We start from the raw sequence: 25093 nt of genomic DNA on the forward strand, positions 1-25093 counted from the left end.
TTACACCAGAGTGCCTTCCACAAGTGTAAGTTACTTTACACTTGTACTTCAGCTGCATTGTTAAAAAATAAGTTGAAAAAGTACCAGAACTTTGTCAGTTACTTCTCAACTTATTTTTCATGGTGGAGTTGTCGGGTGCTCATATTTGAATTTTTTGAGAAAATCGGCTTGTCCTGCATGATCACAGCAAGCCAATTCTTTATGTATTTTGCTGCATACTTTTTAGAAACCGCACCAGCATCAAGACATTCTATTATTTTACAGAACATTGTAAGCCAGCAGTACACAGTTGCTATCTTACTTACAATCAAACCGTACTGACAGAAGAAAAATACTTACAAACTACATGCCTTGCTCATGATTCCACATGCAGAGTTGACGACCTACATCACCTCCCGCTTATATGCTTACATATTCTCTCTCTCTCACTGGTCCTCCTTTAAATATTATGTATAAAACATACATATAAACTTGCAATAATTCCCTTCTCCCCAGATTAAGTTAGTCAGTACACAGTAAGCGAAAGTAGACTTACAGGGTCAAATACAAATACATGCACACCGGACAACTCAAGTTTAATTTCCGAGCAGCATAAACTTTTCATGGACAACAGGGAATACAAACTACTAGAAGGTGTAAAGGTTGCAACAAGGGGAAAGGCAGCTGGAAACGTCGCAAGTAAAATTTACTCCTGTAATCTCTGACACTTTCTCCAGTGCTTTAATTATAGGTTGGACTTGCCTACTCCTGCAAATCAGAATGCAAGGCCTTGTTTCCGTTACCTATTCTGAACCAGTGGCATAGAGGGGGGAGGGGACAGATGTTCCGTTTTTCCATTCCACACACAATTTAAAAAAAAAAAAAAAAAACATTCCTTCTTTTAGGGTTCACAAAATTGTTATGCTTTGTTTGTACTGTTCCTTCCTTTCACATAACTTGTGTGTGTGCATGCAGAGGGATGTCTATACTACAATAGAGAGTGAGCTGGCAGGGAGAACATTAGCTCAGTCAGTTCCGAGAGCAGTGTTCTATTCAGTAAAATGGAAAATAGCCGATAATGTGGCCTTTTTCTGTGCAGCTTTCTATTCACATTGTAGGTTGACAGGCACTCTGGGTGTGTTGTGTGTGATTCTGCCTTTCAGGGCAACATTCTCTTCCTTGTACTGACTAAATGTTACGTAAACACCTGATGATCTGTAACCCTGCACAAGAATACATCCTTCAAATGCAGTGTGAGCAATATCTGGCAAATCATCTGGCAAACTATTAAGACTTAAGCCACAAATAATGCCATTTGAGTTTCAGAAAGTGCATGTTAACATAAATCCTGTTATTCTAGCATTAAGAGCAATATTTAAAATTTGCCAGTGACTGAGTCCCGTCACTCACTGCACCGTCATTTCTAGGAACTGTCACTATTCTGAAAATCTCAAACAAGTATGTGTGCTTACTACTGACAGATTTGAGGATTTTTCTTACACTTGTAATCCTGAGTTCTGAGTTCTTGCACTCCTAAAGCAAATGGCAAACTACTTCCAAGAGTTCTGAGGGAGTTCAATAAGGTGACTTGGTAATGTTGGTTAGAATGTTCGTGGCATCTCTGACAGAATGATGGGAACCTGAGGAAGGGAGAGTAGCAAATCTGTTACCGATAAGGAATGGAAGCTTCAGGAAAGAATGGCCTGAGAAGTTTAGATGGTAGTTTTGATCCACGTATTTTGCAGAGTAATGAAAGCACTTCTTCAGAAGAATAGTTTGGAACTTATTAGTTTAGAATGGTGTTTATCTTGTTGGTTACACGGATAGTTATTGTCGCAGTCATTGAATTACTTGTGCCTAAAGTACGGTTTTGGATGTTTGCTACTGTTTGCCTCACTAGAAAGTTGTTGTGGTGCCACGGATTTTCCAAGCAAGAATAATAAGTTATATTTTGAATGACAATTCTTTGAAGGTGCTATTAACCTTTGAAAATGTGTTTCTGGGGCATGAGTGATAAAATACGCCTTATGAAAAATTATTTGGTTGATACTAGACACCAAACAGGAATGTTAGGGATAGCTCAGAATAAAAAAATGAGGAAATGATGAATTGTGTGGTAGATATAAGATTCAAAATTGTATTAAAGAAATCGATTTGCAACCATTAAAAGGGCAAAAGAATAAAGGATTACAGGACATAGACAGAATTTCTTGAGGAACACATTTAAAGGAACTTTACTGACTTTCACTCATCCACTTTCTTCTCCTTGGGTGTGCAGGTCTTGCTGACCATCTTCTTTTCACTCAATGTCACCCAAAATGCATTCCCCCAAGAAGTGATAGTTAGGCAATAAGGCAGAATTGCATCTTCTGGCAGATTGAGGTGGTGATGCACTTTCATTTACTTATTTGCTGGTATGTAACCTTGTGTTTATCAAGGGCCTAGTACATTACACATGGTAAAATAGGCAAAACAATACATTCAAGTAACAAATTCCAACAATGCTGCACAATCAGCAAGTACTAGCCAAGTGCAGCTAACAATATAAGGCATATACAGACATACAAGTCCAAACATCTGCAGTAAACAGAAAAACTAATATCTGTAGCACAGAACCAATGAAACTGCTTAACAACATGGTCATCTTAAGCAACATTTATGCCTAAAAATCATTATTTTGATAATGAAAACAAATCTGTAACTATTCAAAATAAAGGTGGGACTTCAGATACTAAATGAAAAAACTTCACTTAATTATGAATAACACATCTTTACAATAGAGTCTGCATTGTCCACTTCCTTCAAAACGCTTCCTCTAACATTATTGAATATAGCAATAACCCACGCCTGGGTGTGGGTATTGCTGGATTTACCCAGGATTGGCATGGTTTGGTCACGAGGGCGAAGCCCGAGTGGCCAAACAAAGCCAACCGTGGGTAAATCCAGCATTACCCACACCCAGAAGTGGGTTATTGCTATTACACAATGACATTATTTAAGAAAAAAAATAATTACATTTCTTAAATAATGGCATTGTATAATGCTTCCTTGCTGCCCTTCCGCAGCTGTCTGGTATTCTGCGGCAGTTCTGATGTACTGCGCATGCGTATGCCTACGCCGTACATCAGAGCTGTGGCCAAAAGCAACGGAGAAAGCAAAATCTCCGTTGCTTTTTACAAACTGTTTCACTATGTTAAATGGGTTTAACATAGCGACACAGCTTTAAAATAAGCAGCGGAGAATCTCCATTGCTTATTTTAAAGCTGTCTCGCTATGTTAAACCCATTTGACATAGCGAGACAGTTTTGAAAAAAGCAACGGAGAAAGCAAGGTCTCAGTTGCTTTTTACAAACTGTTTCGCTATGTTAAATGGGTTTAACATAGCGAGACAGCTTTATAAAAAGCAACGGAGAATCTCCGTTGCTTATTTTAAAGATGCATCACTATGTTAAACCCATTTAACATAGCGAGACAGTTTTGAAAAAAGCAACGGAGAAAGCAAGATCTCCGCTGCTTTTTACAAACTGTGTTGCTATGTTAAATGGGTTTAATATAGCGAGACAGCTTTAAAAAAAGCAACGGAGAACCTCCATTGCTTTTTTTAAAGCTGTCCGCTATGTTAAACTCGTTTAACATAGCAAGACAGTGTTGCTGTGAGTTATAGTAATGGAAAAAGTCTGGGCGACCGGACCTTTTTCCATTACTATAACACGGATTTACAATGTGCACGCTGACCAATCAGCGTGCACGTTTCTGAATATTAATGGGGGGTTGTTGTATAATGGGAGTGTTTTTAAATAGGTTCTATTACAAAAAGGATCTCAGCCTATCCTGCAATGCATATGGAATGAAGGTCTTTATAGGTTCATAGGTTCATACTAGGCTATCTGCCCGAGGGCATTTACAAGCCTAGCCCATCGTTTTGTGGCTTACGCCACCCCTTTAGTATGGGGAACTATACCCATTATTTTGCTGTGCCTCTGTCGAGCAGTGACACTGAGGTAATCCCTGGGGTATATCTGCGATCTCCCATCCATTGGTCAAGATTTCTCTTGAACAAGGCCAGCGAGGTGCTCTGCCTCACATGTACCGGGATTTTGTTCCACAGCATAGGGAGTCTTTGGGTGATGAATCTATCCCTCCCAGCACGTCCTATTAATAGCCGTGTCGAGGTTTAAGACTCCCGCCCTTGTGGCTCTGATGGATCTAGATTTTTTGAGGTGAAGCATATTCATCAAATCTGGGTTTGACATGGCCTTGTATGTTAGGCAAAGGTCACCTCTGAGCAAGCGGTAAGCGACTGAATAGAGCTGGAGTTCTTTCAGTCGGGCAGCATAGGACAGATTTTTGAGACCCTTTATCCTTTTGGTGAGGAACTTTTGTGGCCTCTCCAGCTGCTGCAAGTGTCGGGTCAGATACATTCCGAATGGGGCATTGTACTCAATCATTGGTCTGATGAGTGATGAGTAAAGGGAGACTATGACCTCCCTTGATCTAGATGAGAATCCCTTCATGATAAGGTGGGCAATGTAGAACGTCTTCCTAACTACTTTAGCTACATGGGTGTCAAATGACAGACTACTATCAACCTGGGTCCCCAGGTCCCTGATAACTTCTTCGGTGCTCAGTGGATTGCCACCTATTTGGTAGCTAGGGGTAACCTTGTTTTTCCCGAAGGGTATGACTATGCATTTTTTGGCATTTAACTTTAGGCCGTGGCTCTGACACCAGTTATCCGTTTCTGTGAGACCCTTCTGAAGGATATCTGTGTCAGATGTGTTTTCTACTATGGCGCCCAGTTTGCAGTCATCTGCAAACTTTGTCAGCCATAACCCTCCTGTGTTTGCTTGTACTTCGGAAAAGTAGATGCCAAACAAGAGTGGGCCCAGGACTGAGCCCTGTGGGACACCACTTGTGACAGGCTTTGAGTCTGACATGGCGCCAGCAACTCTGACCCTGTGGGTTCTGTCACTCAGCCAGTTTGCAACCCATCTTGTGATGTATGGGTTGACATTTAAGCTGATGAGTTTTTCAATGATACCCGAGTGGGGTATTGTATCGAAGGCCTTAGCCAGATCGAGGTAGGCTGTATGGACTGCCTTTCCCTCATCAATGGCTTTGGTGACTGTTATTCCAAATTAGTTTCAGCCTGGATTATTTGTCTACTTGACCTTTCTTTATTAGTTGACATTCACCATTCCAGGTGAATCATTTCTGGACTGCAGCTAAAGGATCAGAAAATCCAGCCTTTTGATTTGGGAATGCTATCATACTCTTTACAATTAAATAAGGGCAACACTTTAGTCACTAGGAAGGGAGCACCAACCTCTTACTTTGAAATATCTCTCTCTGAATTATTTCCCTAGAACTCCCTCAGTACTTTGCTAATATTCTGGTAATTTTGGTGATGAAGAAAATATGGTCATATAAAGCTTCCTTTGTTGTACAGATTTAGTTTTGCTCGGAACCCAAAATTCTTAATAAATGTTAGTCTCCACTTAAGAAAAGCTTTATAGAAAAACAAATAAAGCTGTCTTGAGGTTACTGGGGAGACAGAGGAGAGGAGGTGGGATACTTGCTTATCTGTCTGGGGGAGGGTACATATTTTCATGGATCCCTATCAAACACTCAGACTGTCACATGACCAAAACCCACAGTACTGAGTCCATGAACAATTAAACAGACACATATAAGCATTCTGCATTCTCAGAGTCCCCTCCCCGTACTCCATATTGATCAGTGCTCTACCCAGTAAACATAAACAAATAAATAAACGCACTCTTGCAGACTATTACTCCTGTAGATGTTGAGATCTGAAGAGGTACTTTTGCTGGCAGTAGATTTTAGTTGTCTGTGTTTCAGTGAATGCAAGCAAGTCTTATTAGTAACATTACATCCATGGCAACACTACATTTCTTTTGTTTGTCAGTCTTTGTGAGCAGGGTCTAACTACTGTTTGTGTATGAATGTGGACAGAAATGTAACTATACTGTGTTTGATTGGACCTTAGTATAATGCATACTACTGAAGGGGTCATTGTGGAGATTTTTGCATTTGGTTCTTGTGCATACTTGGACATACTAATGAAGCATACCTGTAAACTATACTGATTTTCGCAGAATGTCTTGATTTTTGCTTCATGTTTTTGGTCCGTCTGTCATAAAATAGTGGTTTTCTTGCAAATTAAAGTCCTAAGTTAGAAAATAATGGCAGGCATTTGAGCTTCAAACTTCATATCCTTCAGAAAAGTCATGGTAATGCAAAACCTGTTATTCTAATAACTTTTATAAGTAAGAGCAATATTTAAACATTGTCCATATTTTTGTTCCTCTGTCCCACTGTTATTTATGGCTTTGTCCAGATTTCGTGGTCTAAGAGGTTGAGAGGTATGTACTGAAGGGGTCATGTGGCAAATGTATACTTGGGCAGACTACTGAAGGGGTCATTGTGGCGAATGTTTCATTTTGGTTGTTGTGCATACTTGGACATACCACTGTAACCAGAGGGATGGTTAGGTGAGAACTTGAATTACTACCTTTTTGGACTAATTCTTACATGGATGAACCAGATAAGTTTGACATTTCTGGTTGTATTACTGTATTTCTGTTTATACTCAGCAGCTGCCTGAGTGAGGTAAAGGTTATTACTTGCTGACTACCACCAACATGCAGCTACCATATATTTTGGACCAGAGCTGTTGGACATGCTACACTTAAATAAATCCCAATCCCTCAGAGTCACGTGTTCCAGGGATCTAAACATGCTGGAGGGATAGGTTCCTGACCCAGACACTCCCCAGACTCTGGAATAGACTGCCCACACATGTCAAGCAGAGCGCCTCTTTGGCCCTCTTCAACAGGAACCTTGACGATTGGATGGGAGATATGAAATTCACCCCGGGGATCACGTCAGTCACCCTGCTAGACAGGGGTCCAGGGAAGTAAATATTGTAGAAAGAAATAGCCAGGGAATTGTTATGGCTAGGCTTGTATAGGCCCTAGTACCACCCTATGGACCTATGAACACAGAAATGTAATTACAGTGTAATATGCCAGCATATAAGACATCAGATACACCAGTGACTAGTTAATATTATAATGTGAAGTAAGCAGTTAAGAAATCACTTCTGCTTGTATTATTCTACTGGTGATTATACTCAGTAGTTGCCTGAGTGAGGTAAAGGTTATTACTTGCTGACTACTACCAGCATGGAGCTACCATATATTTTGGCCATTTTTTTTCTGGCTTTATCAGTCATGTGTGGAATTTAGGTGGGAGGAAGAGCTCAGTAATACATACAGATGATGAGTCTGTGTTGCATAACAGCTGCACAAGGTAATATAATGAATGCACTTTTAACAGGTTATGTGCAGCACTTATCACCTGTGTCTGAGCATGCATACCTTTGCAGTAATGAAACGCTGGTCATTATCACATTAACAATAAGATCACTTACAGAATAGCACTGAGTCATTACCACTTTTCTGGTAAAACTGTCAGCAGCTGTCACCGTTATTCGCATAATTAGAAGTCGTTAACACATTTATGAAAGCACAAGCCAGATTTGGGTCATTGCCTGCTGGAGTCATTCAAGCCAGTCCCCACCCACACCAGTTTCTTTGTTTTATTTTAACAATTTTAAACACAGTAAAGTCTCCATGGTGGTTATATGCTTCATATTCTTGTGAACTACTGCAATTGGACATCGTATCATGTATAAATTTTCTATATCACACAGTCACTATATAGTTTTCTGGTGTGTTGCTTTTCCAGTGCCTCTGCAGGTATATAACATCAGAATGTTGTACACTGTTGTGTTGTTCAGGTGTGCCCCCTAGTCAATCACTATGGTAATTTATTGTTTTTGAGGATGGTAGGTATGTAGCTCTGCAGCATCACTCATTGAGTGTCATTTAGTACTGTCAAGGGTGGTAGGTATGTACCTCTGCATCATCAGCACCACTTATGTACCTTATGAAAAGAATAATGACCCTGTGGATAGGAGTGAAGATTTGGATGTTCTAACCAGGTAATGTATATGATATACATATATATGTAGTCTTCCAATACATCTGTCAAACATTAGTAGTAATTTGTTTGCATTTTCTTCCTGTGCAGGTTCTTCCTCTTCCTGACACTAACAGGGCTTCACGAGCAGGATGACGACAAGTGAGAGTGTGGGTATGTGGCCATTCCTACATTCACTGGGCTACCAGCCATGCCTCCATAACTAAAAACCATTACAACTTGAGCTTCCCCATATCCAGTGTGAAGGTATACTGGATTGCAAGAAGAGGTATGCATTGGAGCAGAGTACAGCAGTTCCATCTACCCTGAGACCGACATCTTTGTGCTTCACATTGGAGGGAATGGTGTCATCAGTCAACCACTCGGAAGGTTACGGTTTCAAATCAGAGCAATTTCTGAACACCTGCAGTAGCGGTGGCCACGTTGTCATTTTGTGTGGTCTGACATAATTCCTCACCAGATATGGAAAACAGCAAACAGTCAATGGGCAGCACACACAAGGACAGACGTTTACAGAATGGGTTCATGCACGGCTTGATGCACAGGGTCGGTGGATCTACAATCTGCCATGACAGAATCATCGCAAAAGTTTTTCTTTTTTGAAGTCTGATGAAGTGTTGAGAGAACACGAAAGCGCTTACTTGCACTGCAGGAATAAAAGAGTTTTTATTAGCCGTGGTGAGCCCTATCTGTTTTTTGACTTTTGATATTGGATCTGAGAGGGCTCCTTATCCAGGACTGTTTTGTTGTGTTTTCTCATCATCGCAAAAGTTGTTCACCTGTTCAGAAGGGATGGTGTTCACCTAACTGAGGAGGGCATTACATTGTTCTTGACTGACCTCCACCATGGCATGAGGACAGCTAGGCAGGATTGGTAACATGCAGCTTGTGAGAAGAATGGAAAACACCCATGACCAAGTAGGACCAGTATGGTAAGTAAAACTCTATTATGAATTGTGTGTAAAATTATATTTTTCTGAGTTTGGCAAATAACTGTGGGAAGGAGTTGGTGAAGATGCTGAGAAAGAACAACTGTTTGAGGAGAGTGCTACCATGTACAATCGAATATGTCAGTAACCATCTTGCAATACTTCATTTTTTATTCTTCTTTTAACAGGCATGTGGAGAGTTTAGATGACAGGAAGAGTTTAGTAATACAGAACTTGATCCCTTGGGTCCATTACTGAATGGACACATATAAAGAGAAAAGGCATAGGTAAGGAAGACAGCTGACACTGAAGAAGGTCATGGGACTGTAGTAGTATCAGCTGTCTGAGTGGGTAGCCAGCACAGGTATCAGGCAGATCAGATGGCCTTGCATGCCACTAAAGTCCCATGCCTGTCCTGATGTTCATTAGTGGAGTGGCGGCCCTTACCTTACTTTTTCTCTTTACATGTACCCATTCAGCAGTATGTTGGCTACACCAAGAATGTGAATATTTACAATGATATCTGTCTACATGGCCAAACAACTGGGTGTGAATGCTGTACACATGTACAGATATCCATTTGTTTAGGACTTAGGCTATGGAAATTATTATTTTTGTCATATTTTGGTAAATAACTCTGCAAGGGAGCATCTGAATGTGGTAAGAAATACCTCATTTAAAGACAGTATTCATAGTTCCAACATAGTAAAATAACTGTGCCTTTATGTTGTACACATGTAAAGATATCAAAGCTTGTTTCGGACTTATGGAAATTATGATTTTTTTTTCATATTTTGGTAAATAACTTTGCTAGGGAGCATCTGAATGTGCTAAGTAATACCTCATTTTAAAGACATAATTCATACTTCTAACACGGTAAAAGAATTGTGCCTCCATGTTGTACACAGGTACAGATAGCAAAGTTTGTTTCAGACTTATGGTTATAGAAATTATGATTTTTTTCATATTTTGGTAAATAACCTTGCATGGGAGCATCTGAATGTGCTAAGTAATATCTTATTTTGAAGACATAATTCACACTTCCAACACAGTAAAATAATTGTGCCTGTATGTTGTACACATGTACAGATAAGCAAAGTATGTTTCGGACTTATGGTTATTGAAATTATGATTTTTATTCATATTTTGGTAAATAACTTTGTAAGGGAGCATATGTCAGTGTGCCAAGTAATACCTCATTTTGAAGACAGTGTTACTCCTTACAACATGGTAAAAGAACTGTGTCTGTGCACTGTACACATGTATAGATATCACAGTTTTAGTCTTTTAGATTATGAAAATTATACATTTCCAAGAATTCTTACTATTATGCCCATATCTTTGCAAGGGAGCATGGTGATGACAAATGATGCATCATTTTGTAGCTGACATTGAGACGCACAACTTCTACACTGATATGTAGGCTCTGTCTGTTATAGGTGATAACATATTATGCTTGATCAATTATGAGAAATATTATAGTAATCATATTTCTGTGACTATCTCCGTAAAGGAGCATACACAGTAATGGTTAAGGTATCATTTTAAAGCGGACATACATAAAAACAAATTAAATACAAATTGCATGGGCCTACATGGTACATTGACCAAGACATTGTGCTTTGCTTTTCCAAAAAGGTAAAAAATATGCACAATATCAACATTCCTTGTCAAATATTTAATAATGACTTTGATATGCACTATCAACATTTACAGTGTTGGAAAGATCAGTGTCTGCTGAACAACTTTCGTGTTTACATTTTTAGTCTATCTCATATAGTTAAAGCGTTATGAACATTTGGTTTCTGTATGGTATTACAAATGGATTTTCTGAAAATGAGCTCTGGCTGCACTATTGTTCCTATGCTGGAATTAAGCAGGTAGCTTTTTCTGAGCTGCTCCGGAATGAATGAATGAGTTAAGTGCCATTTTAAAATGACACTGAAGTGAAGTGTACAATACAACAGCACTTACACAAACTGTTACAAAACATACTAGAGTGCACTTTGCCTGAAATAATTCAAGTATAAAGGTGAATCTATCAACAAATAGCACTGAAGTAAAACAAGCAACCAGGTTGAACAAGTCACAGAACAATTAAACAAGATTACCATCATGTTATGAATACTAAAGTTGCAAATGTGCAAAATAATCAGTGTTACATCACTAAAAACTACACAAGGTCAACGACATTAAAGTAAGCTTTCCATAAATGAGGGCTGTGCACAATTTTAATTGACGACTATTAATATAGAAAACACAGAACCTTTAATGTTCGTGCCACAAAGTGTCACAGACAAATTATAAAAAATATCATATTTGAAAATATAGTAGGCATACTGGGGTTGAGGGTGAGAGAAACAGTTAAGACTTCAACAATTCAATATATACCAATGATGGAGCTGCATAGTTTATGATGTTTTCCTTTTCTTAACCAAATACAAAGTGGAAGCATTTAACCAGTTACATTCTCCAATCACGGTTCTCTATAGAAAGCTACTGCTGGTGCAGTTTCCATCTATAATGTCTACCATGATTCATCTTGCAGTGGCCTTGCAATTGCACAATTAGTATGTACAAGTAAGGGAGTGAAACCCCACATTGCAAATGACGTGAGATATGCCCCCTGCAAAAACATGTTTATGCATCTTGACCACCTAAAGCTTTGCCTAGGATGTTTCATCTGGCTAAAGCTTTAGGGAATTTACCTTCAACTAAACATAGCAGAATGATGCGGTTATTGTTTGGCTGCAAAAGGTACAGGAAATGAGTAGGAAAATCTGTTGGAATTCTGCTTCAGGCTGATACAGTAGCAGTCTGTGAGCATCAGACTTTGCTGTTTAGTGCAATAATACTGAGAGAAGAGATAATACTATAATCCATAGGAAAACACAATATGTATTTGTGTACATGTTCGGCAGAATATTCACCTACAGTACCTCCAAAAAGTGTGCAAACAAATGCCTCACATCAGTTCTCTTTACAGAGATTTAACAGAAGATAATACCTGCTAACTTGGCTCAATACACAGATCACTCATTGTTGGAATATGCTGCATGGATTTGTATGAAGCTCCCCCTTTATCATTTATACAGCAAGTTGTAGTTGTAATGTTTTGTAGACATTTTGCTGGTTACAAGTGCCAATGCAAGAGGATATTTGGTTTCTCCCAGCTTCTGCCTTTTCCCCCAGTGTGGATAGGGGGCTTGGGTTGGCATTCTGCTCTCCTTGAAAAAGGAAGCAAATAAAATAGATGCTCTACAAAAACATATCAGGGAAATGGTCTGACTGAATTAATAGGGAAAACAAAGGCTAATGGAATGATCAGTAATCAGTCAGCAGAGATCCATCTTAACAGCAGAGGGCTAGGTTACAGGTTGTTGCAGTACAAGTTTAAAGTCATAGGTACTAGGCTAAAGGAGTGCACAATACTGAAGAATGGACAAACAGACCTACAGGGACATGAAAGCAATGAAAGTATTGCATCTCCTATTACATGCCAGATTTTTGTGACAAGTGGCTGTAAGGATTGCTTTAATGTGAATTATGAATCTTAGCTTTGACTGTACATTTATTTTGGAATACATTTTTAAATTAGTTAGAAAATAGCTTGATTTTATTGTGGTTTAAACCAAAATACAGGTATTAGTTTAGCTTTTATGATTTAGACAGCACTTGGCTTCTTTAAACTTGGTAAATTGTGGAACTATGCCAAATAAAGCAAACCATACAAGTTGCAGCCCCATGATAATGAGTGCAACATTTAGATGGTTTTGAACGAACTTGCTTCAGGAAGGGCACCTGCGCTATTATGAAACTGGCATACGCTAAAGAAAAGTATGAAGAAATGAAAGTTACTTAATTTAAAAAGTGCCAACAGCTTTATAGGATAATTTTGCTATCTTTATATTGCATCTGATGGGCTGCATGCTTATTTAGTCTTGTTTTCACAGGCTTCTTATTTTTCATGGCTTAAATTCATATTGTGATGCAAGCTTTGTTCCAGTAATATGCATGATAAATATTACTGAATTAATCAAAAGCAAAACAAATGTAAAAATGGAAAGCAAGGGATAAAAAGTGTCAAAGGCTGGTGAAAAAAACCCTAAACTGGTTACTGCCTGTTTAGTCTATCTTTTTCTCTAGGCTTCATGTTACTGTTATCATTAATACTAGTTTAGTTACTTCTGCTTGTTTATTCCTGCATTTTTACTAGCCCCTTTTATTTACCCTGTTTGCATTTATGCTGTACAAAATGCATTGTTCCAACAATACAATTTTAAATTTTGTGTATAATCTGTGTATAATACATTTATTATACAAATAGTATGATGTGAGTGATTATTTGTACGGTGAATATACTTACAACTATGCATAATCTATTTTCTATATTATAATCACCTTCTCATTCTATATATATCTGTAAGCATTCTGTCATATAGATATATTGTATAACTATAACTATAAACATACAGTTATATCTATTTAACATATATACTTATACCAAAGCATTTATCCATCTTTAAACAACTATTGGAAGACCTTATACATATAAAGGACACTATATCTAAAATACTATATAGCTGTGTAAAAATGCTTTTGGTAAATAGCAATATAATGCTCCGAGTGTCATATAAAGTATAAATTGGGGGTCTATATGTAGGACAAGAACATGTAATAAGTCCTGTTTTTATAGAGACTGGTGACATATTTTTGCACCAAATTACACACACACACACGTATATATATATATATATATATATATATATATATATATATATATGTGTGTATTTAACTATTATTATCCATAGAATATATATTCTATAGTTTGATTGCGTTGCCCAGAGGTATAGAGTTAAAGTTATGTCTATTATATTTGTTTACAGTTGAGCCTTGATGTATCCATATAATGTGTCATTATATTACATATACTTGACTGACATATGAAAGATAGAAATGTAACAGTATAGTTTGTTTCTATGGGGAAAAGTATAAACCTTCCTTGTTTAAAACTGCTTATATATATGAATTTGTGACTTGGTGTATTTTAAATCATTTAGCAATGATATATATTTTATAATACTTGGTTGTCTATTGTAATTAAATGAAGAAAGTGGGAAGAAGTAAACGGAGCATCTGTCGAGTGTGATGACATCAATGCACATGCACAGAGGCGCTGCAATGACTATGAACACACTTTTTTCATTTCTAACTTTTGGAAATGGAATATAACACAATAAGGGTGTAATATAAGTATATCTTAAGTGGAACACACTCGCTGAACTAGTTAACAGTCGACAATGCAATGGGAAGAATATGAGTTTTAAAATGGAGTTTGAATACATGGCATGGTAACTTGCTTGCATTTTAAACTGCAGCTTTTTATACACTGTTAGAAATAGTAGGAATGTATAGAAGGCTAGACCTAGATTTGTTATTGCAATAATTTTTAAGTAACAGCATATATCTGAAGCAAAGCAGATAACAGAGCAACATAAATCTAGTAAAGAATATAGAATGAACAGAGACTTTCAGTATCATTGTTGTTTAACTAATGATGCTTAGCATCATATATTGCATCTGACATGCTGCTGATAGAAGCAATGTTCTGAAATGTTTCCAAATATTAAATGCTTGTAGATGCCTATGAATGCTTTGACTGTTGAAATAGACTTTTAATGTGCTATAAGAAATGTATTTTAAAAGTAATACTATGCAATGTAGCTTAATGTACTGATGCTTTTAAAAGAGGGTGTGTCTATAGTAGCTTGATTGACTGGGAGTGGTGTTTCAGGTTAATGAGGTATACAGGGACAGCTTTATAAACCTCTGTGTGTGTTTTTATATTTGTATATGGTCTGAAGAAGCCACGGACAGTGGTGAAAGTGCTTACCGAATATTAAAGTTCTTGGTTTATTTTATGTGGTCTGGAGCTATACTCCGTACAACTGCTACCATATTTTTCTTTGGTGCTAGTTTTAAATGTTATTGAACTAAGCATATTTAAAGTAAATGAAAAACAGAAAACAAAGGATAAAAGATTTAAAAAGGTGCTGATTGAAAAAATATTAACTGGTTATTTGCTTGTTTAGCCTTTCTTTGTAGAAACGTGTATCTACTTGGTCAAAATCTTCCTGGTGAAGAAACATGGGATAGGGAAGGAGAATCTAAAATATACTTTGCACATTTAGCAACACTATAGCCTTTAGCTGAATCCTTTAGTGATCTCCATTGTCACCTAGTTGTAAAAAGTACAGTTGTGTACCTACCATAAATGTAAATGTTTGAGTGTATTCACTGTTGCAGTCATTACACTTGGGTTATCCTGCTGGCATGCTACCCGCAGTCGGCCTGAATTCCAAAGTCCTGGTCCGGCGTCGGTTGCTGTCACCTCTTCCCTGACGTCAGTGCGCCAGGGGTATATAAGATGCAGCTGACGTCATTTGCTTCAGTTTTTCTTGCCCCAGATGTCAGGTGCCCCCAAGAAGGTAGGCAATACATATTGCTAATAAAAACATACAGTAAAATAAAAACAATACCTTCATCTACAAGCAAATACACCACATAGGTTGTATAGGATAGAGAGGTATAGATAAGTCCCAGCAAAGAAAGGGGGATGGAGGGTGGGTAACCTGGACTGCAACAGTGAATACGCTCGAACATCTACATTTATGGTAGGTACACAACTGTACTATGTTCATCGTGTTTCACTGTTGCAGTCATTACACTTGGGTTGAATCTCAAAGCTGAGGTAGGGCGGCTGGGTCTAAATAGGATTAGGAGTGGCTATGAGGCCCTGCAGAACTGCAGTGGCAAAGCCTGCTCTGGATTTAGAGAAAAGAGGTAAGTGATAATGCTTGGTAAAAGTGTGCACTGAACTCCAAGTAGCAGCCTCCAAAATTTCCTTGGTTGGTACTCCTCTGAGAAAGGCTGCTGAAGTGGCTGCTGCCCTGGTAGAATGTGGCCTAATATTCTTAGGCACTGACTTGCCATGCTGTGCATAGCAGAAATGAATGCAGTGTCCTATCCATTTTGAAATAGTCTGCTTTCAGATGGCCTTTCCTTGTGATCCTGCTGCATATGCTACAAACAGTTTCTCAGTTTTTCTGAAAGCTTTTGTTTTGTCCAAGTAGAAGCGTAGTTGCCTGTGTATGTCCAAAGAGTGCAGACGTCTCTCCTCTTTATTCTGGGGATTTGGATAACAGGTTGGCAAATGAATGGTTTGGTTAAGAGCCACACTGGATACTACTTTTGGCATAAATGTTGGGCTTGTCCTTCGAGAAACCCTGTCCGGATGAAAAATGATAAAAGGTTCCACTGCCATTAATGCCTGTAACTCTGAGACTCTTCTTGCTGAAGTTATTGCTAGGAGCAGAGCAGTTTTCCATGATAAGAATTTTATATCAGCTGTATTGGCTGGCTCAAAAGGAGGCAATGTGAGCTTCTCCAAGACAAAGTTAAGGTCCCATGTATATATCAGTGCTCTCCTTGAGGGGTCTTATGTTTTTTGCCCCTCTGAGGTACTGTCTTAGCAGTGAATGTGAGAAAATAGGAGGTTCCGTATTGTAATGAGCTGAAATGGCAGAGGCATGGATCTTAATCGATGAGAAGGATAGGCCTTTGTCCAGCATCTCGGTTAGGTATTGTAAAATCTGAGGAATATTTAGAACAAGTGGTTCAAGTCCTTGTGCCTGGTTCCAACCACAGAATCTCTTCCATTTTTCTGCATAATATTTCCTGGTGCTGGGCCTCCTGGCTTCCAAAATGACATCCATAACAGCTTTAGAGAGAGGTGTGTTCTGAGTGGCTATATTATTTGCCATGCAGCCAGATTTAAGGTTCTGAGTTGGCTGTGCAAGATTGGATTGTTTTGTTGAGTCAGAAGATGAGGAACTTGAGGTAAAGTCCAGGGTGGGCCTTGAGACGAGCTCTTTAGGATTGGGTACCAGTGCTGGCGTGGCCAGTCTGGGGCAATCAGAATCATTTTTGGCTTCTCTTGTCCGACTTTTACGAGTAAACAAGACAGGTAGCAGCAATGCCAAAGCACACCAATAAACACAAAGAAAATTTTAATAAAATAAAGCGCTTTTTGTTTGCTACTATTAGCAAACTTCTTCAGACAATATACCAAATCACATTCAGGTTATATATACCTTCCCCTTTTTTACATTAATTAACTAATTATTTAATTAGCTTACCAAAAGGAATACTTCTCTACATTACTTCACAAGTTCCAAAGCCATCCACTGTCATAAATAAATACAAAACTATTGTAAAATACTTTGATAAAAAACTAATCTAGACTAATAAAAATGGTAACAAATAAACCAAAAAGTGATATTTATAATTAGTGTTTTAAAAATCATATTTCTATACGAGTCCTTTAAAGTCTTATTAACACTTATAATCGTACTAGTGTAAACTTCAATATGAACCACAAATATTAGCATTCGTTTTTTCATCATGGGTATTTAACCAATATTATTACTTTATCCTAAAATCATCTTTTCAAACTTTTAAGCTTTAACACATTACTCAAACTACAATTTTTCATTTATGCCTGGTAAGTTGTATGCATTAAGCCTAATCTGCCAAAACAACTCCAGTTCCTCTAATTTTAGTGGTGTAGGGCCACCTCTTACATCTAGGTCTGGTTGATCAATCACTAAAAATTTAAAGCAATGCCCAGGAAACTCTGCTACATGTTTAGCCAGGGCATTATCTTGTCCAGGCTGGGCCTTGAGACAAGCTCTTTAGGATTGGGTACCAGTGCTGGCATGGCCAGTCTGGGGCAATCAGAATCATTTTTGGCTTCTCTTGTCTGACTTTTAGGAGTACCTTGGGAAGGAGAGACAGTGGTGGAAAGGCATAAACTGTTAGGGTTTTCCAGCTGAATGACAGAGCATCCACTTTCCATGCTTGAGAGTGATAAAGTCCTTGTGCAGAATCTCTGTAATTGGCAGTTGTGAGGGGAGGCAAAAAGATCTCTGTCTGGGCATCCCCATCTCCTTGTTATCATGCTGAAAACCTGTGTATCTAGTTTCCACTCGTGAGGGTCCATGATGTTTCTGCTTAGTTCATCTGCCAGTGTACTTTTTTTCCTGGCAGGAATTGTGCCTGCAGATGTACTTGACAGGTCATTGTTGTGTTCCACAAAGTCATGTCTTGCCTGCAGAGGGGGTAGGAATGTGTGCCCCCTTGCTTGTTTATGTACCACATAACTGTAGTATCGTCCGTCTTTAGTAGTAGTTGTCCTGGATGTAGTAGATCCTCGAAGGCTGTCAGGGCATTCTGTACAGCTAACATCTCTTTTTGATTGATATGAAGATGCATTTGGTCCATGGGCCACGTGCCCTGAATACATTTTCCTGCCATGTGTGCCCCCTAGGCATAATCCGATGTATCTGTTGTTAGCGTCTGCCTGGCTGTGGGTAAAGGCTATCCCTTGTTGTTGTGACAGGCCAGTGCCCACCATCAAAACTCCTGTTGCAGGCAGGGAATAAGAGTTATTATTGTTTCCAGGCTGTGGCAATGTTGAGTCCAAACACTTTTTAGATACCATTGTAGCTCTTCATATGCAGGATGCCATTAAGCCCAAAGCCTACAGAATTTTTCTTGCAGGTATCTGGGTCTTTGTTACCATCATCTGAAAGTAATGAGTCAGTTGCCTTTGTTTGTCTGGCGTGAGATAAACCATCTGGGCAGTTGTATTTAAGCTTGCACCCAGGAATATTATCTCTTGAGAGGGCACTAGTTTTGATTTATTTTCGTTTACTGTGTACCCTAGGCAAATTAGTAATCTTCTTATAAACGCCAGACACTTTAGTAGAATGTTCTTGCTCTCTCTCATCCAAGTAGGAATATATTTGAATTCCTTTTTGTCTGCAAAATGCAATTACTGGTACCAGGCATTTTGTGAAGACCCTGGGTGCAGTATATAAGTCAAAGGGCAGTGCAGAGAATTGGTAATGCATTGAGCCAGCTATGAATCTGAGGTATCTTCTGCAAGACTGTCTGATTAAGACATGGAGGTATGCCTCTTTGAGGTCCAAAGTAACTAGCCAAGCCTTCTTGCCCAGCATGGGTAGAAGTTGCTGCGGTGTCAACATTTTGAATTTTGGAATGTCCATGAAAGCATTTAGAGTAGACAGGTCCAGTATTGGTCTCCAGGCTTTGTACTTTCTGGGTACCAAGAAAAGTCTTGAGTAAAATCCTTGCCCCTGCTCTTGTTGTGGCACTTTTTGAATAGCCCTCATGTCCATGAGAGCAGATATTTGTTTTTGTGCCTCTGCCCATTGATTGTGTGGGCAGGTCTGGCATACCTTTTGGTCTTGGTATGGTGTGAAAGTGGAACCTGTAACCCTGAGAAACAATATTCATTACCCATTTGTCCTGGGTGATCATGTGCCAATTTTGCGAGAAAAGTGCTAGTTTTCCCCCTAAGGGTGCTGCCAAAAGGTAAGTGCTTGGCATTGGTAGAGGAAAGTCATTGAGACTGTTTCCTAAAAGGTTGCGATTTGTCTTCTCTGCCTTTGGGGCTGAAGCACCCCATTGTTTAGGTCTGTATGAGCCTTGGGGCTGAGATCTGCCTCTTGGGTATCTGTATCTGCCTCTTTGTGGCCTGTCTGATACTGGAAAGGACCAATTTTTAGAAGGCCATTTCCTGCTAAATCTGGGTGGCTGAACCTGTAAGAAATCTTTTACTGTCTGCATTAATTTTGCTTTATCCTCCATTTTCTTAAACACCTCTTCTGCCTTAACACCAAACAAAGTATCATGCTGTAATGGAGCATCCAATAATTTTGCTTTAACATGATCAGGTAAACTCTGTTCTTTTAACCAAGCATGCCTTCGAATGACAGCTGCTGCTCTGCAAGAAGCCTCTAATGAATCAAAACCACATTGCAAAGTATGCTTTCCCACCTGTTCAGCTGCATGCAATAAATCCTGCATTTCCTTGTTTTCAGGACATTCAGAGCTTGTAAGCATTTTCTGTTTTAGCAGAGACAATAGGTATTGTTGATATTTAAGCATGTGAAACTGGCAATTTAAAGCCCTTACAGCTAAATTAGCAGAGGTGTAAACTTTTTTCCCCCATTTGTCCAGTGCTCTAGAATCCCTATCAGAGGGAACAGGGTTTTTGGCAGTGGAAGCCTTGACCCCTTTGGGACCCTGAGAAATTGTTTCTGGATTAGCAGCAGGGTGTTTATAAATAAATTTATGGGAGTCCGGAAAGTACAGTTTTGTACCTACCATAAATGTAGATGTTCCAGTGCTAATACAGCTGCAGTCATAACAGATGGCTTATCCTGCCGTCAGGCGGGTCCTCGGTCGGCCGAATTCGAAAGTCTAGGTCCGGCGTTGGTTGTCGTCGCTTCTTCCCTGACGTCAGTGCGGCAGGGGTATAAAAGAACCATCCAATGCCATCTTCTTCAGTTTTTCGTGCCCCAGATGTCAGGTGCCCTCAGAAGGAAGGCAAAACATAAACTTATGTAATAATGCAATGTAAAATAATCAAAAAACAGTAGTTTGCAAGCAAATACACCATAAAAGAATACCCCAATCAGGTTGTATGAGGAGGTGTTTGTCATCAGGCCTGTCCCAAGAAGGGATGGAGGGAGGGAAACCTGGACTGCAGCTGTATTAGCACTCGAACATCTACATTTATGGTAGGTACAAAACTGTACTATGTTCATCGTGCATACAGCTGCAGTCATAACAGATGGGTAGAATCCCAAAGCTAAAAAGGGGTGGCAGGCACTAAGTGGAACTAGGAGGAGCAAGGATGCCCTGCAAGACTGCTGTGGCAAAGCCCACTCTAGATTTAGAGTAAAGTGGAAGGTGATAGTGCTTGGAGAAAGTGTGCACATTACTCCAAGTGGCTGCTTCCAAAATGTCCTTGGTAGGAACCCCCCTGTGGAAAGCTGCAGAGGTAGCTGTGGCCCTTGTGGAGTGAGATCTGATGCTTGCAGGCACAGTTTTTCCATGAAATGAGTAACAAAAGCATATGCAGTGGGCTATCCATTTTGAGATTGTCTGTTTCCTTGAGCACCTTTTGCATAGGACACAAATAGTTGCTCGGATTTTCTGAATGGCTTTTTCCTGTCCAAATAATAACGAAGTTGTCTGTGAATGTCCAAGGAATGTAGTAGTCTTTCCCCTTTGTTTTGTGGGTTAGGAGAAAAGGTAGGTAAGTGGATAGTCTGATTCAAGGCTACACTGGATACTACCTTTGGCATAAAGGAAGGGTTGGTTCATAAGGAAACTCTGTCCTGATGGAAAATGATGAAAGGTTGCACAGCCATGAGGGCCTGTAGTTCCAAAACCCTGCGTGCTGAGGTGACAGCCAGAAGGAAGGCTGTTTTCCATGACAAATATTGCAGTTCTGTTGAAGTAGCTGGCTGAAATGGAGGCAGGGTCAGTTTTTCCAAAATGAAGTTGAGGTCCCAAGCAGGTACTGGTGGTTTCCTTGGGGGTTTTATATTCTTAGCCCCTCGGAGGAACTGTCTTAAGAGAGGATGAGAGAATATAAGAGGATCTGTGTTGTATTGTGCAGAAATGGCTGAAGCATGGATCTTGATGGAGGAGATGGAAAGTCCACTGTTTAACATCTCAGATAGGTACTGTAATATTTGAGGTAAATTTAGTACCCAAGGATTCTGGCCCTTTTTCTGATTCCAGGCACAAAACCGTTTCCATTTGGTGGAGTAGGCTTTTCTAGTAGAAGGTCTTCTGGCCTCCAAGATGACATCCTGCACCTCCTTGGAGAGGAGGGTCTGTTGGGAAATCAAGGAATCCTCCATGCGGCTAGATTGAGGGTTTTCAGCTGACTGTGAAGAGTTTTGAAGTTGTGCTGGGTCAAAAGAAGAAGCACTAGAGGCATGATCCATGGTGGGGGATGCGTCAGGCTCTTCAGGAGTGGATACCAGTGTTGTCTTTGCCAGTCTGGAGCAATGAGAATCATGTTTGGCCTCTCTGCTCTGGCTTTTAATAGAACTTTGGGCAGCAGAGGAAGAGGTGGAAAGGCATAGACTGTCAATGTTGTCCAATTGAAAGAAAGTGCGTCCACTTTCCAGGCCTGTGGATGATAGGTCCTTGAGCAAAATATTTTCAGTTGGTAATTTCTGTGGGTAGCAAAGAGATCTATGTCTGGCTGTCCCCATGCCTGAATTATCTTTGCGAAAACTTGAGGATGCAACTTCCATTCGTGTGGATCTGTCATATTTCTGCTTAGGTTGTCTGCCAGTGTGTTTTCCTTCCCTGGCAGGAATTGTGCTTGAAGTTGGATTTGCAATTCCAGAGCCGTGTTCCAAAGGGACATGGCTAGTCTGCACAGGGGATATGAATGAGTTCCTCCCTGTTTGTTTATGTACCACATCACTGTGGTGTTGTCTGTCCTTCTCAATAGCTGGCCTGGATGCAGTAGGCCTTTGTAGGCCATAATAGCATTTTGTACTGCTAGCATTTCCTTTTGATTGATGTGTAGGTGCTTCTCTTTTTGGGACCATTTGCCCTGAATGCACTGATCTTTCATGTGCGCCCCCCCAGGCATAGTCCGAGGCGTCTGTTGCGATGATTTGATTTGCTTGAGGCATGCAGAAGGGGAGACCTATGTTTTTTTGGCATGCTTGAGCCCACCACAGAAATTCCTTTTGAAGACATGGAATGAGTGGTATAATTGTTTCCAAACTGTGGCTGTGTTGAGACCATAAGTTTTTTAGGTACCACTGAAGTTTCCTCATATGCAGCTTTGCACATGGGATCAGCAGGATGCAAGATGTCATGAATCCCAGAGCCTGCAGGATTTTCCTTGCAGTCAGCCTGGTGAAGGTTGCCATTTTGCTGAAGTATTGAGATAGTTGCCCTTGCTTCTCTGGCGTGAGGTAGGCCATCTGGGTGTTTGTATTCAAGCTGGCACCCAGGAAAATTATTGTTTGAGAGGGTATTAGTTTTGATTTCTTTTTGTTGACTGTGTATTCCAGAAAGTTCAACAATTTTATTACAAATGCCAGGTGTTTCAGAAGTATGTGCTTGCTGTCCGCTTGGATCAGGCAGTCGTCCAGATATGGGTATATTTGTATCCCTTGAAGTCTGCAAAAGGCAATTACTGATGCCAGGCATTTCGTAAACACTCTGGGCACAGTAGATAAGCCAAAGGGCAATGCAGAGAATTGATAATGGGTTGAACCTGCAAGAAATCTGAGGTATCTTCTGCAATCTTGTCTGATAGGGACATGCAGGTATGCCTCCTTGAGGTCCAATGTTACCAGCCAAGACTCCTTGCCCAGCATGGGAAGAAGCTGCTGCAATGTGAGCATCTTGAATTTTGGTATGAGTAAATATGTGTTTAGGATGGATAGGTCCAAAATAGGTCTCCAATCTTTGTCCTTCCTTGGTACCAGGAATAGTCTGGAATAAAAACCTTGACCCTGTTCTTCTGCAGGTACCTCTTGCAAAGCTTTCATGTCCATGAGAGCTGAAATTTGTTTTTGTGCCTCTGCCCTTTGATTTTTTGGCAGGTTTGGCATGCCTCTCATTTTTGGAAGGGTGTGAAAGTGGAATCTGTAGCCTCTGTCTATAATGTCCAGGATCCATTTGTCTTTTGTGACAATATGCCAATTTTTTGAAAATAATGCCAGTTTTCCACATAAAGGTGCTGCCATTAAAGCTTTGCTTGGCATACAAAGGGGAAAGTCATTGTGTCTGCTTTCTGAATGACTGTGATCTATCTTCTCCACCTCTTGGTGTAGGTGCTTGCCATTGTCTGGCTCTGAATGATCCTTGAGATTGCCCTCTACCCCTCGGGCACCTGTATCTGCCTCTTTGAGGTCTTTCTGTGCCTGGAAAGGACCAATTTTTTGAAGGCCAGTTTCTGCTGAAACATGGAAGTTGTACCTGTAGGAAATCTTTCACTGTTTGCATTGATCTTGCCTTTTCCTCCATTTTCTTTAGTACCTCCTCAGCTTTAACACCAAACAATACATCTTTTTAAAGAGGTGCATCTAGTAATTTAGCTTTGACATGATCTGGTAACGTTTGCTCTTTGAGCCAAGCATGTCTACGTATGACAGACCCTGTAACAGCAGCTCTACATGAGGCCTCTAAAGCATCAAAACCACACTGCAAGGTATGTTTACCCACTTGCTCTGCACTATGCAACAAATCCTGCAACTCCTTTAAATCTGGTTGCTCAGGTTGTGTCATTTTGCTTTTCAACTGAGATAACAAAAACTGTTGATACTTTAACATATGGAACTGACAGTTTAATGCCCTCATGGTTAAAGTGGCCGAGGTGTACACCTTTTTAAAGCTCTGGAATCTCTCTCTGAAGGTAATGGGTTTTTGGCAGTAGAGGCCTTAATTCCCTTGGGACCCTGTGAAATAGTTTCTGGGTCAGCAGCATGGCTTTTGTATAGGAATTGGTGTGAATCAGGAACCCGGTAATACCTGTCAGGTTTAACAGGAGCTGGAGGTAAAGAATCTGGGTTGAGGCTGGCTTCTGTGTACACATCATCTAATATATCCAAGACAGGAGGGATAGCCAGAGGCCTGTGCTGGGGAAGCAAGAGAAAATCCCTGAGCCTTTTCTTGGAATCTGAGTAATCTTGGCCTTCCCAGTGAAAGTGTTCCCTTAAGGTATGTAGGGTTTCCCCAAAAGAATAGTCCTCAGGGGGGGAGACCGAGGGAATGGACTCCTCAGCATCAGAGTCTTCAAAAGGGTAAAATGAATATTCCTGGTCCTCAGAATGTTCTGAGGTAATACAGGCTTGATCTGAGGAAAGGTAGTCTTCCTCCAATCTGGGCCTTTTGTCCGAGGGGGGTTGAGAACCCCCGATAAGAATAATCAAATCCTCAGCCATTTTGAGCATCTGTTTTTTAGGCATGGGGCCTTGAGAGGGGCTCTGTGGACCTTGTCTTTTAGTTTTAATGGCTGCTTTAGATTTTGTGAAAGCCTTGATGGAAAAGGAGGAAGGCCTGAAGACACTTTGAGAAGTGGCAGGCCTGTCTAAACTCTGAGTTTCCCCGCCAAGAGTGGCGTCGGTATCTGTAGTCGGAATGAGGGCCGAGGAGCCTGCGACCTCGGGCACAGAAGACACTGTTAAAGAAGCGTCATCGGTACTCAGGGGCTGCGTAGGCACCTCGCTGAGAACTGGAGC

The 25093-nt window shown here is 40.1% G+C and overlaps 1 protein-coding gene across 1 annotated transcript in view; it reads right to left on the reverse strand.

Moving 5' to 3' along the window:
• ENTPD2 (ectonucleoside triphosphate diphosphohydrolase 2) overlaps positions 1-25093 on the reverse strand; it is a 1039348-nt gene that overhangs the window by 306994 nt on the left and 707261 nt on the right. The window lies entirely within an intron of this gene.

This window comes from Protopterus annectens, chromosome 16.part0 (assembly GCF_019279795.1).
Source record: "Protopterus annectens isolate FY-2018-M chromosome 16.part0, PAN1.0, whole genome shotgun sequence".
NCBI classification, from domain to species: domain Eukaryota; kingdom Metazoa; phylum Chordata; order Ceratodontiformes; family Protopteridae; genus Protopterus; species Protopterus annectens.